We start from the raw sequence: 14,397 nt of genomic DNA, 5'->3' as shown, positions 1-14,397 counted from the left end.
CTCATTAATTCCCAGCTAGGCGTTTCATCAGCCAGACAATTTACAGACTTTTTTTTTCCACTCAGCATTTTAGCAAACAGTCGCCATAAACATACTATTTCCTGCCACTGATGTCATGTGCTGCCTTTTAAGACCTACCTTATGAGGGGAATGATAAATGAGTATTTTTTTATTTTATTTATTTATTTTCATTATTATTATTTTATTTTATTTTATTTATTTACTACTTGTTATACTGCTTTACAAAAAAATAATGTCAAAATTTGTAACTTTTGATTTATTGCAATACACCTATTATATTATTGCCCATCACTGTAGGGAGAATAATTACATTTACATTTTTAATACAGTAATATTTCATAAACAAAATCAACTGTTCCCATTATGAAAAAATAAAAACCGTTGTTCCTGATTTTACTGTCTTAAAAAATGTAAATTAGTCATCTTATGCATTCCAAGCGACATATGACTATTCAGCATGATGAATTTATAAGTGCTTTTCACAACTCTCAGAGGCCAGAGTGGAGTTTGCCATGACAGTAAAGCTAACAACAACTAGCATGCTAACGGACACTTTCAATACGGACAATATAACTTCAAGAGCTCCTTGTACAATATGTCAGTACTGGGGTAAAAATTGTGTACCCGAGGGCCCATCTCCAGATCTTGAGCTAGGATTGGTCGGGACTACCTTAGCTGGAGGATTTTACCTATTGTGCATGTTTGGCATTGACGGGGGAAACCAGACTGCGCTGGACCTCGACTTTTCCATTTCCATTGCGATGAAAGATCTATAGGCTCACTCTTCTAAAATCAAGAAAAACAACCCAAGAAAGCACAGCAAAAATAATGGTATGTCCAAAGGGTGGGGGGTGGAAATGATTGACTGATTTGAGAAGTGCATCAGACCTACACCAGGAGGAAGAAGAAAGACAGACGAGAGCAGAGTTTTGATATGAAGGGAATGAAATAGCTTGACCCATCCTCTTACACTGAGGCAACATATGAGATACTGCTGTGATAGAGACACACTGCACAGGAAACAGGCCCGATGGAAAAGATAGTCTATAGGAGAAGATGGCAGAAGAAAGAGAGTTCCAAGTTCATAGGAAATAAGTCACAATATTCTGTACGGTGAGATGATGTTACAAAAATGTGACACAGAAAGAGAAAAAAAGGAGATATCGAAAGACCTTTGGAAATACCTTCAAACTATAATTTTGCTTCTATCAACCTATCTTCTTGGGCCATCAAACTTTTCAATTTAATAGCAGTATTGTTGGTTTGGATTCATTATTATGCAAAAATAACATTAACTTGGGCTTAAAATGTCTTGGAAGTTGGAAACACATGGCAGGGCAAGTTTATTTGTAATAATCACAAATAATCACTATGAAATTATGATTAAAAGAGATGAAAGTTGTATTGTTTATTTGCTCGGGGCAGTGTCTGTTAATGAACATACACGATATACATGATTTAAACACGGCAGATTGTAGCCATGGCCTCATTTCGTTATGTCCTGTATTCACTCTTGCAAACATCTGCGTACATGGACACTGGAGGCAAGCTGGGTGAAGTTTCTTGTCTAGGGTGACCACACATCCCTATTTACCCAGGACAGTCCAAGTTTTGAGCCCTGTGTCCCCTGTCCCAGCAGATTTATCCAAAACCATTGATTTGTCCCACTTTTATACAAGAAATGTCCCAGGTGTCCCTATTTCTGACCAATTGGACCCCTGGCAAGAGTAAAGAAGCAATATATTGTGCTTTAAAATGGCCATAAGGGGGAAAAAAATCACACCGACAGAAGTCCCTTAAATGATTATGACACAAGTGAGTTGAGAAAGGGCCAACCTACAAACCCTGGTGCGCCCCAGTTTTTAGTTTTGAATATCTGGTCACCTTAATCTTGCTCAAAGAAACAACAAAAGTATGCACTACAGTTTGCCTGGGATCCAGAATACACACTTCTTCAATACTTTACAAAGATGGATGGATTAGCCAATCAGGGACACGCATGGTCCACTGTATTGGAAAAAAGAAAAAAATATCACAGGGGGCTGAAAAACATCAGTGATTTACGCAGAATCAATGGACGAAGCACTAAACTCTGTAAATTTTAGAAAGAGTGAGATTGATTTTATTTTATTTGTAAATCGTAGGTGACCAATGAGCTCCTTTGTTTCACATGCATCACTGAGACACAGCAGAGGGCATGGGGACCAGACTGATATCAATCTGTATAAAAAATACAGAGAGATAGCATTCTGGATTTGCCAAGCAACACCACAGCTACTGTCACAAAACCTGGTATTCCCAGTCCAAATACAAACCAGGCCCAACCTTGCCTGGTTAGTTAGCAAGGAATTTGGAGTCTGTGCAAAACCCCAGCAGATGGTGCTACTACTGCACCTCCTCGCAGTTTGTAAAGTGCACAATGAAGGTAACGGTTTAAAATAGTACTTTACTCTAGATATTTTGGTGAGGAAACCAAATTATACAATCATATATATGCCCTTTAAAGATAAGAAATGATAGTTTACTGTCTTTAAATATGCCAGACTCACAACCTGCACATGTAATAGCTGTCTAATTGCAGTTTCAACAGTTAAATACTTATTAGCTTAACCTCTCCTGAGAAACTATTTGGGCTACTTCTTGCAGGGCTCCATAGATATCTTCCTTCCTAAACTTTGATTAAAGCCGTGGGAAAAGCGTATACCCTGATCATATTTTGTTCATCTCACTGGTTGATTTAAATGTTAATGCATTTTGCTCCTGCTCCTCCCTTCTTGTTTGAGACAGTGAGGACAAGTTTTGCATGTATTTCCGCAGAGGTAAGCATTTTCAGTTTTGGGAGCGCTTGATTCTAACCTCATTTGAATAAATGTGTGAACGGCAATTTGGTTTTAATTGAGGTTTCGCGTATCTGAACACCTGCAAGTAGATTAGCGGCTAGCATTAAGTTGTTTTGCTGCATTGGACCTCCGAGTGATTCGGCAGACATCATTGCCGACTTTGGATTTACCTCAAAATTTGTAATACTCCACCATATGTGCTGTGCCGAATATGTATGAGCTTGCCTGGGTGTATCAGGGAGTGCTGGGGACATGTGTCCAAGAGAGAGAATAATATGAAGCTAATCTATCCTACTTTTCAATGCTGTAGAGCACCGTGACAAAGAGGCTGTATTACCATTACCACTGGTGCATGCTTATCAATATGTATATTTTTATATCACTTAAAGGCGCTGAACTAGGCCCGTCACAATAAACACTATATACACTTATCATTCAGTATATGAAAGCTGAAACATGATTTTTTTGGAGTCAGTATTTACCATGTGTACTTTTTCTTTGCACTACTGGGAATTTTTGGTTATATTTGGTTATATAATAAGATTTAAGCAATAAAAGATTGAATTATTAACTTCTACGACTCACTACAGATGCAAACTGTAGTAAAGTAGTGTGTCATTCTGCTGTTTGTTGCTTGCAGCTCATGATTTTTTAAACAATATTGTAGATTTAGTATAGTTTTTATGGTTTAAATCTGCTCTTGGGTTTTTGTGTCAATGGCATAAATTAGTTTCAATATAATCGTTTATATTAACTTCAGCAATATATCAACCCTGCAGCCACCTAGACACTTAGAGCAGACTCACTTTGCACCTGTAACTGACAAAACTGTCCAAGAGATCGTCACCAGTCTGAGTTCATCTACATATTGCCTCGATGTGTTACCCACTAGATTTCTAAAGTCTGTGCTCAACAGTCGCCTGCATAGCTAACATGTCTCTTCAGTCTGGAACATTCCCAAGAGCTTTAAAACTGCAGTTATCAAGCCTCTTCTAAAGAAGAGCAGTCTTGATGTAACAATACTGAGCAATTACTGACTCATCTCAAATCTGCCATTTTAAGGCAAAGTCCTCAAAAAAGTTGTTTACCAACAGCTTATTAACTTTCTCCAAATGAACAACTCCTTAAATGTTTTCCAGTCAGGTTTTAGACCCCACCACAGCACTGAGACTGCTCTTATCAAGGCGACAAATAACATTCACCTGAACACTGATGCAGGCAAAGTCTCAGTCTTGATCCTGTTAGATCTGAGTGAGTGCTGCCTTTGACACTATCAATCATGGGATCCTCTTACAGAGACTAGAGGACTGGGTGGGCATCTCTGGTACGGCACTGAACTGGTTCAAGTCCTATCTAGAAGACAGGGAGTACTTTCTTGAAATTGGAAAATGTGTCTCAGATAAAATGCCCCCAATCTGTTGGGTGCCCCAGGGGTCAATCTTAGGACCTGTGTTGTTCAATCTCTACATGCTGCCATTAGGCCAGTTACGCAGCAATAATGTGTCCACCACTACCACAACTGCACACATGACAGTCAGGTCTATGTCTCACTAGCAGCAGGTGAATATAGACCAGTGGATTCACTCTGCCACTGCATCCAACAGATCAGTGTGTGGAGGCAAAACAACTTTCTCCAGCTAAACTCAGACGAGACTGAAGTCATCATCTTTGCTCCACATAAACATAGAGAAAGTTTCTGCAGTCACCTCCAGTCTCTCTCTAAAACCTTCAAATCAGGCTAGGCTTTTTACTTTCATACTTTATTCCTCACTTACCTTATACATTGCAGAGCATCCTAATTATTCACCACAAAGTTTTTAGAAATGCTTTTCTCAACTTTCACAACAACAACAAGAGACCAGGGAGGAGTGTTGCTGTGATGGTAAAGCTATCATCAATTAGCACTTCCTGCTTATTGGACAATAAAATGCTTTCTAATTAGATGCAGACGACTTATTTTGACCTCGAAAGTTGCGTATATAATATATTTATACTGGGGCAGAATGGGGCCTTTCTGTTGCATGTTGTCTCCATGTTCGTATCCCCGTCAAAGAACACGTACAATAAATCCTCCTGCTGAGATAGTTCTGATCAAACCTAGCCCAACTTCTACTGATTGGAACTTCGACTCTTTTATGGGATCCAAACCTTTTGGATCATTTCATTTCAAAGCCCCATTCAAAAGACTGGCTCTTTGTATATTTAATTATTTAACAGAAGCCAATGTGCGAACTCATTTAACTACAAATTAATCACAGAGAGAAATGACCAAGGCTTAAATGTGTTTAAAATGGTTTAAACTGTAGAGTGGGAGTGTGTTTACCCTTTGAAATTTTGAAAATGTAAATAAAACTTTGCATTACAATAACTCAAGAACTAACTGTTATTACAATGCCTTACTTGTGTTGTCTCCTCTGCTCCTGTACTGAGTGTTGTGTTGGTTCTGCGTTAATCAGTATGAGATCCGGTTCCAGTCGTTCACATTAAGGAATCATTCAAAAGAACCAACTCAATCCCAATTTATCAGTTTCCCCATTTCTATTGCATAGCCTTTACCCACGTCCTTTGGGTACGTTGGGTGGCTGAAGTGGATGTTGCTAAAGGAGACAACAATATTCGTGGAGCTATAGAATCAAACCTGCAACTTTTTGGGTGAATAGCTCTTCCAACCAAAACTTTATTACTTCCTGCCACCTTCCTCAACAGGTCATGACTAGCCTAAAACAATCTCCTCTGTGAATGCCACATGCTACGTCAGTGCTCCCCCTGCAGTGCAACTGAATGTGTTTGTATCAGAGGAGAGCAGCACATGTTAGCCTGTCTGTGCATGAGCTGTGCTTTGCTAAATAAATCCATCTAATCACATCCAGAGCCAACCCGAGATGTTTTATTTTCTATTAAAATGTTTAAGGCTTAAATACAGAAATGTAGGGGACACTGATAGGTGATAATTGGGGAATGGGAATGCTCCTAAAATGAAAGGAGATGGCATTGGATAGTGGTATTATTTTATTTACACTGACTATATCTGTGACATTTGGTAGGCTAGTGGTTGAGTACTGAGTATGGTATTTTATAGTCTTTTTCACTTTCGTAAATGAATTGGTCTCAACAAATAGGTCTATTTTTACACTACATGCTACTAAGGTTGTTTTGTATTTTTGTAATCCCAGTATTTTCCTTTGTGAATTGATCCATTTGGTGTAAGCTTTAATCTTGTAAATGAGGACATTTTGTCAGTTGGATTCACTTTGTGACACTGCTGTGCACTGTCTGCATCTGAACAATGAAGTATTTTATATCTTTTGCAAAACCAAGATTGGATTGACTGCGCTTTGGTTCACCTCGTTTCACTTCACCGTCTGGAGACACCACGCACAAGCCCGGAAATCCATGCATGTGAATACCAGTGATATATCAAAGGGTTTGTCAGAACTAGGAACAAGTTTAAGAGTAAGATTTTGATTTTAATCAGGACCTATCTATGTCCGTAGATACGAGGTAGACATCTTCAAAGCAGACATGTTTTACAAATAACAACTGATATACTGATTTATTCTAACTCGGGCAGCTAACTCGGGCATATTTACATTTTTTTTGTAATGTTGATTGCAATGTGCATTGTCCCTTTTTTAAATAAATAAAGAAAATAAATAAAAATTCTTAATTACAAAAACATTAAACATGATTGCCGAGTTGTTTATGGTATGATTTGTTGTTTTTATCTTCAAGATGATTATCCAATCAAAAAGCAGATCTCATATTTGGGTTGCCAGCTTCCTGAAATCCAGTTGGTTTAAACCTAAAGGACTCTCTCTGATCTGAATCTTCACTACCTAAACCCGGCGCCACAGAGGTGTAAAAGGGTGCATCGCAACCTCATTTATAAATGTTTGCAGCCTCACTTGAGTCGGGGTAAATAATGACACTTAATGGAACAGTATCGACTTTGCACCCCTTTGAAATTGAAATGCACCTCAGTCAGTTTGGTCTGGACCCACCACTGGCTAAAACCCAGCACCTGCAGCCAATCAGCTCAGTGAGTGAATTCTAGAGGTTCTGTCAAACTCAAATGGCAAAAGAAAGAAATAAGTAAATAAAGTAAGTAAAATAAAAGTATCTGCGAAGCCATCAATAAGTTTGGCTTGTACAGTGGTGGTGGACCCCACTCCATAAGTCTACATATATCTTCTTAAGGTGTCCATGTTTGTCACAGTGTCACTTATGTGTGTATGTGTATGTGAGGCAAGGCAAGTGCATTTGTATATTTGTATATAATCACAAATAATCACCATAAAATCAACGTTAAAGGAGAAAAGTGCAGAATAAAAACCTTTCAGTCATATACACAGCTAAACAGAACTGTATTGAGCCTGGATTTACGCAGTCTGTATGGAGGATGAGTGTGTAAATGTGTGTGTATATGTTACGTGTGTGTGTGGGGGTGTGTGGGGGTGGGTGTGTGTGTGTGTGTGTGTGTGTGTGTGACTTATATAATGTTAGCCATTGTGAAAAATACATTGAATTGAATTGAGCTTTCAGATGAGGCCTTATACTGAGAATGAAAACAGCTTGTCTGTGTCCTCTACATGTATCCAGTATTACCTTTTGTAAAGCCGTAAGAAAGCTGGTAATATACAGTTCTTTCCTATACTTTTTCTTTAAGTTGTTTGAAAATCAGGAATTGCAGTTTTCAGGGAAATGGAATATAAATCATGTGAAAATGTGTGTTCTTGGGCTAGGTCCATCGTCAGGAGTATCTTACCTACTAGGAAGATTAGTATAATGTGCATGTGGCTTTTGTAAAGATACCTAGCCTGAATATGCAAACTACAGCTTAGAGGTAATGATCATGATGTGGTATGGCTACTGGTTAGGATTAAGAAAAAGTGACAATACCTCATTACAGTCTGGTTTTGCGATGAATCTTCTGTGCAGCTCTAGACTCAGAGGGAGAAATCAGCAGAGGGGAAATATTAGAATTTGAAAATACACCCTCCATACCTTTGTCTCGCTGTCTCTTTTCAAAAGTTTTCTCCGTTTTATCAGGAGACATGACAAAGTTACTAAATCAGCACCAGTATGTGTAGAAGTAGTTCCCATCATAGAAGTACCACCTTGTTTTCATAGTAATTTTCAGTTTCTGGACCTTTAAGATTATTTTTAAATGACTGCAAACTGTACAATCTGATGTGAGTAATCAAAGGCACCATGAACTCCAAAACTCCAAAAAAATAACTCAAAAAATCTGCTAATAATCAAATTTTGAGTGTGCATGTAACCACAGACAATGATTTAATTGTGCTGCTAAAATATTGAGGTAAAAATATAGTTAATAATATTCTTATCCATCACTTCAACTTAACAAAATAGGAGATTCTGTTGTTTAAAATGTAAAAGATAGTGAGATATAGATCCACACGTGCAGTAACATACCTTACCTGAAGGGGGCACACTGTCATTACTTGCAATATAGCTGATCGTAAAGTTCAAAGTTCCGAAAAATATTGAATTTGCTTGAGACTTCAGTCAGCAGTGTTTGGCAGTGTTTAGCAGATTCACGTCGTCTGCAAATACAAAACTTGAAGGGCCATATTTCATGAGATTATTCTATTCTGACACATTGATTGAGGTACAGAGGCACAGCAAGAAAGTCCCAGCCCGATGTCTCTTGAGTCCTCCGTGTGTTACAGAAGTTTTTTTGGTTTTTTTTCTTCAATCCTTTGGCATTTTTTTTTTTTTTTTTTGCCAACTGTAAACGTGTTCCATTGAAAGAAGGTAAGAAACTGACTTACTCCCTAACTCATAGTTCTCATAGTTAACACTTTAGTTTAGTCTTCCTAAAACACGTTAATGCAGAGAAAAGACACATTTCAATTGCAAATGTCAGTGTGTATTATAGGCTAATTTTTGTTCAAGTCCACCATTACTTTTTCCATCCATCCATCCATCCATTTTCTTCCGCTTATCCGGGGCCGGGTCGCGGGGGCAGCAGTCTAAGCAGGGACTCCCAGACTTCCCTCACCCCGGACACGTCCTCCAGCTCCTCCGGTGGGACCCCAAGGCGTTCCCAGGCCAGCCGAGAGACATAGCCCCTCCAGCGTGTCCTGGGTCTTCCCCGGGGCCTCCTCCCGGTGGGACATGCCCAGAACACCTCCCTAGGGAGGCGTCCAGGAGGCATCCTGAGCAGATGCCCAAGCCACCTCAACTGGTTCCTCTCAACGTGTAGGAGCAGCGGCTCTACTCCGAGCTCCTCCCGTGTGACTGAGCTCCTCACCCTATCCCTAAGGGTGCGCCCAGCCACTCTGCGGAGGAAACCCATTTCAGCCGCTTGTATCCACGATCTTGTCCTTTCGGTCATTACCCAGAGCTCATGACCATAGGTGAGGGTAGGAACGTATCTCTCATTCACCGGAGTGAACCCCAACACGCAGTGGCTGAGCTGTGGGGCAATGAGCAAGCCCACACCAGCTCGCCGTCGCTCCCCGCGGGCAACGCCAGAGAAATGGAGAGTCCAACCCCTCTCAAGAAGTTGGGTTCCAGAGCCCAAGCTGTGCGTGGAGGTGAGGCCGACTATATCTAGCCGGTAACGCTCAACCTCCCACACAAGCTCAGGCTCCTTCCCCCCCAGCGAGGTGACATTCCACGTCCCCAGAGCTAGTCTCCATGTCTGGAGATCCGGTCGTCAAGGTCCCCGCCTTCGTCTGCCACCCGGATCTCTCTGCACCCGCCCCGCATGGCTCCTCCCGCAGGTGGTGGGTCCACGGGAGGACGGCCCCACGTCGTTCCTTCGGGCTGGGCCCGACTGGGCCCCGTGGGGAAAGGCCCGGCCACCAGGCGCTCACTGCCGAGCACCCACCCCAGGCTTGGCTCCAGGGTGGGGCCCTGGTAACGCCAGTCCGGGCGACGTAACTGGCCTTGATCTTTTTCTTTTCATGGGGGGCTTCTGAACCGCTCTTAGTCAGACCCGTCTCTTTTTCAGTGCATGTATTTTTTCTTGCTTGTCTCCATATTTATGCCATACTGTGTAACATCCTACCAGCCAATAACATACGTATTTCTTTAATGGCAGACGCAAACCTTGCTTGCTCCTGCTGCTTCCTCCTTACTTTGCTTTTTAAATAATTTTACCTCTTCCATTGCTGGGAGATTTGTTTAGTTATGATTTTCTCTTAAGTAGACAAAGATTTTTAAACCATTTTTACTTTTTTTTTTAAACAAAATTTTTGACGAGCCAGCAACATGTCCGCGGGAAGAAACAAAAGGAATTCTTTCTGCGAACGCTGTCGGAACTATCAACAACAAATTATTGAGCTACAAGCACGGATATTTGTTTTAGAATCTGAAAAAGGACTTCACCAAACGCTTCCTGTGACCTCCAGTGGTAAGCAACCCACAGTTACTTTCAGAGAAGAGAGTGAAAAATCTGCTACTTTCAACTTAAACCTGAGTGATACGGTGTCTTTTCCAAAACTTTGTAAAGACAAGAATTTCAAGCCAACGCGACAAGTGATAAGAGACAATGCTAATATAGTTACATCACCCAAAATACAACTTACAAACAGATTTTTACCACTGTCACAGACTGATGTTGATGTTAATATACAAACAGAAAATGGATTTTTGTCGCAAAACAAGAGCAATGAAGTTGGCAAAAGAGCGGCGGCAGACAGGCGGTCTGTGCCAAACGTCAAGGTCAGAGATACGCTGCTGCTAGGAGACGGTGCTATCAGAGATGTGACTCACAGAGGAATCCAAACTTGCTCGTACCCCAGTCACACTGTCTCTGAGATTACAAAACTCCTCCCAAAAGTTTTGTCAACACACCAAGGAGCTAAACAGCTGATTGTGCACGTGGGTGCAGTTGACACCAGAATGAATGAAACTGAAATCTTGAAAAAGCATTTCATTGAATTATTTGAGGAGCTTGATAAAGTGGAGGTTAAGACTTTCATCAGTGGACCTCTTCCTACCATAGACAGAAGGAAGATGAACAAATTTACCCGGCTGCTTCAGCTGAACACATGGCTGTTCAACGAATGTGCAGCCAGAGGACTGCACTACATTGAGAACTTTGATCTTTTCTGGAAACGAGAGGACCTGTTCAAGGGAAATGGCCCGCACCTGAGCAGAGGTGGAGTAAGAGTGTTGACGGATAACCTCCTCCACGCTCTGAGAAACCGGCCTGGACAGGGTCCTGGGCCAGTGAGAGAAAAGAGGAATGAGAGAAGCATTCCTGCTGCACCAACCACAGACCAAGCCAATGTGTCAGCACCACCAGCAGCACCACAACTACAACCACCACCTCCCCCAGCGAAGGAGTCACCACCAGCAGCACAACCATCTCCCCCAGCGAAGGATTCAGCTGCACCACCACCTCCCCAAGAGAACAAGTCACCCCTGCCCACAGACCAACCCTGGGTCCCCTTTGCTACATCCACTCCCTCTAGGGACTCCTCACTCTCCTTTTCCTCCCCACCTTCACCTATGGCCCTTCCCGACCATCTAGAAAGTCTCATCAGATCAGGAATTAAGATGGCTCCTCTCACACCTAATATAGAGCGATCAAGAGTTCTGGCATCAACTATGCTGAACTCTTCCCCGTACCCACCTATCCCCCCTCGTCTTTCACGCAAACTCCCCCCTGCTCCGCCTCCTCGGCCCTCACCTGGTCCCTCACCCAAACTCCCCCCTGCTCATTCACCTGGTCCCTCACCCAAACTCCCCCCTCCTCGCCCTTCCCCCAGAGCTGTTATCAACAAGAGCTAGGACACACAGGGCCTCTGCTGTCTCAGGACATACAGTCATGATAAAGATAATATCATGCTGAGGCCCTGTGATGGAGCTATATCTACAGTTACACCGCGTAGACTGATTAACAGAAGGACAGTTAGACTGTCCAATCAGAGACATTTAGTTCACATTCCCTGTAAGAAGATAACATCCAGTCCTACTGAAACTAATCTGAAACTTGCTGTGCTCAATGTCAGATCTTTATGTAACAAGTCCTTTTTAATTAATGATTTTATTTCTTCTTTTAGTCTTGACTTTATGTTTTTAACTGAAACATGGCTCGACAAAAACACAGGTAATGCAATTCTAGTGGAATCAACTCCACCCAACTTCAAATTTGAATCTGAAACACGAGTAAACAAAAAAGGTGGAGGTGTGTGCGCATTTTTTAGAGATAGTTTAGTTACTCACAGATTGTCATTTGGAGTGTTTTCATCTTTTGAGTATGTTTCATTCAAAATGGAGCTAAAACAATCCCCCTCCATACTCTACTTAGTCATATACAAACCTCCCCAGCACTGTCTGAGTTTTATTGATGATTTTACTGAGATGCTTTCAGTCATATGCACAGACTTTGATGGTTTAGTCATTACAGGTGATTTTAATGTACATGTGGATAATGTGTTTGACAGGAACGCTAAAGAGCTCAGTTCTGTCCTTGAAACCTTTGGCCTGACTCAGCATGTCAGCGAGCCCACCCACAACAGAGGACACACCTTGGACCTGCTCATTACAAAAGGAGTAAATATTTCAAATGTCAATGTGGTGGATGTTGCTCTGTCTGATCATTTCTGTGTCTTTTTTGACCTGTCTGTTATTCCCAAACCAGCGGCTGGTCCTGCAGTTGTTCGAAGGAGACACATAAATGATAAAACAGGTGCACTGTTCATGGAAATGATACACTTTGAAAATGCCTCATGTTCTGATGTTGATGATTTGTTGAACTCTGTAACTTCGAGTGTTTTGAATGTTCTGGACACCATTGCCCCGATGAAGGTTAAAATGGTTAAAGATAAGCAGAAAGCGCCATGGAGGAATGATGACTCGGTCAGGGCACAGAAAAGGGAGTGCCGGAGGGCCGAGCGGGAATGGCGCAAGTCAAAGCTCCAGGTTCATTATGAAATTTACAGAGAAAAGATGCACATGTACAACCACAGTTTATGTAGAACAAGGCAAAGGTATTTTTCTGACATTATTGGAAGTTGTAGTAACAACTCTCGTATCCTGTTTGCAACGGTAAACAGATTAACAAACCCCCCAGCTCCACTGCCGTTAGAACTAATTTCCACATCTAAGTGCAATGAGTTTGCAGTATTCTTTAATGACAAGGTTCAGGGTATTAAAAATGCCATAAATTCCACAACACAAATAACAACCCAGCACCCACCTAGACACTTAGAGCTGACTCACTTTACACCTGTAACTGATAAAACTGTCCAAGAGATTGTCACCAGTCTGAGTTCATCTACATGCTGCCTCGATGTGCTACCCACTAAATTTTTAAAGTCTGTGCTCAACAGTTTGCTGTCACCACTCACTCACATAGTTAATATGTCACTTCAATCTGGAACATTCCCAAGTGCTTTGAAAACTGCGGTTATCAAGCCTCTCCTAAAGAAGAGCAGTCTTGATGCCACAATATTGAACAATTATCGACCAATCTCAAATCTGCCATTTTTAGGCAAAGTCCTTGAAAAAGTTGTGTACCAACAGCTTATTAACTTCCTTGAAATGAACAACTCCTTTGATGTTTTCCAATCAGGTTTTAGACCCCACCACAGCACTGAGACTGCTCTTATCAAGGTGACAAATGACATCCGCCTGAACACTGATGCAGGCAAAGTCTCAGTCTTGATCCTGTTAGATCTGAGTGCTGCTTTTGACACTGTTGATCATGGGATCCTCTTACAGAGACTGGAGGACTGGGTGGGCATCTCTGGTACGGCACTAAACTGGTTCAAGTCCTATTTAGAAAACAGGGAGTACTTTGTTGAAATTGGAAAATGTGTCTCAGATAAAATGTCCCTGACCTGTGGGGTGCCCCAGGGTTCAATCCTGGGACCCCTGCTGTTCAATCTCTACATGCTGCCATTAGGCCAGTTAATACGCAGCAATAATGTGTCTTACCACAACTATGCAGATGACACTCAGATCTATGTCTCACTAGCAGCAGGTGAATATGGACCAGTGGATTCACTCTGCCACTGCATCCAACAGATCAGTGTGTGGATGCAAAACAACTTTCTCCAGCTAAACTCAGACAAGACTGAAGTTATCATCTTTGGCCCACAGAAACATAGAGAAAGTGTCAGCAGTCACCTCCAGTCTCTCTCTCTAAAACCTTCAAATCAGGCTAGAAATCTAGGGGTAATAATGGACTCAGACTTGAACTTTAACAGCCACATAAAATCAGTAACATCTGCAGCATTTTACCACCTAAAAAACATTGCAAAAATCAAAGGTATACTGTCAAAGCCAGACTTAGAGAGACTTATCCATGCATTTGTCTCCAGTAGGTTAGACTACTGTAACGGCCTGCTCACTGGCCTCTCCAAACGAGCCTTAACACAGCTGCAGTACATCCAGAATGCTGCTGCTCGGGTCCTGACTAGAACCAGGAAGTATGAGCACATAAGTCCTGTGCTCAGGTCTCTGCACTGGCTTCCTGTAGCTCAAAGAATAGACTTTAAAGCAGCTCTGCTTGTGTATAAGTCTCTCCATGGCCTAAGTCCAAAGTATATCT

Source organism: Periophthalmus magnuspinnatus, chromosome 5 (assembly GCF_009829125.3).
Source record: "Periophthalmus magnuspinnatus isolate fPerMag1 chromosome 5, fPerMag1.2.pri, whole genome shotgun sequence".
In the NCBI taxonomy this organism is placed as follows: domain Eukaryota; kingdom Metazoa; phylum Chordata; class Actinopteri; order Gobiiformes; family Gobiidae; genus Periophthalmus; species Periophthalmus magnuspinnatus.
Note: the sequence above shows the minus strand (reverse complement) of the source record.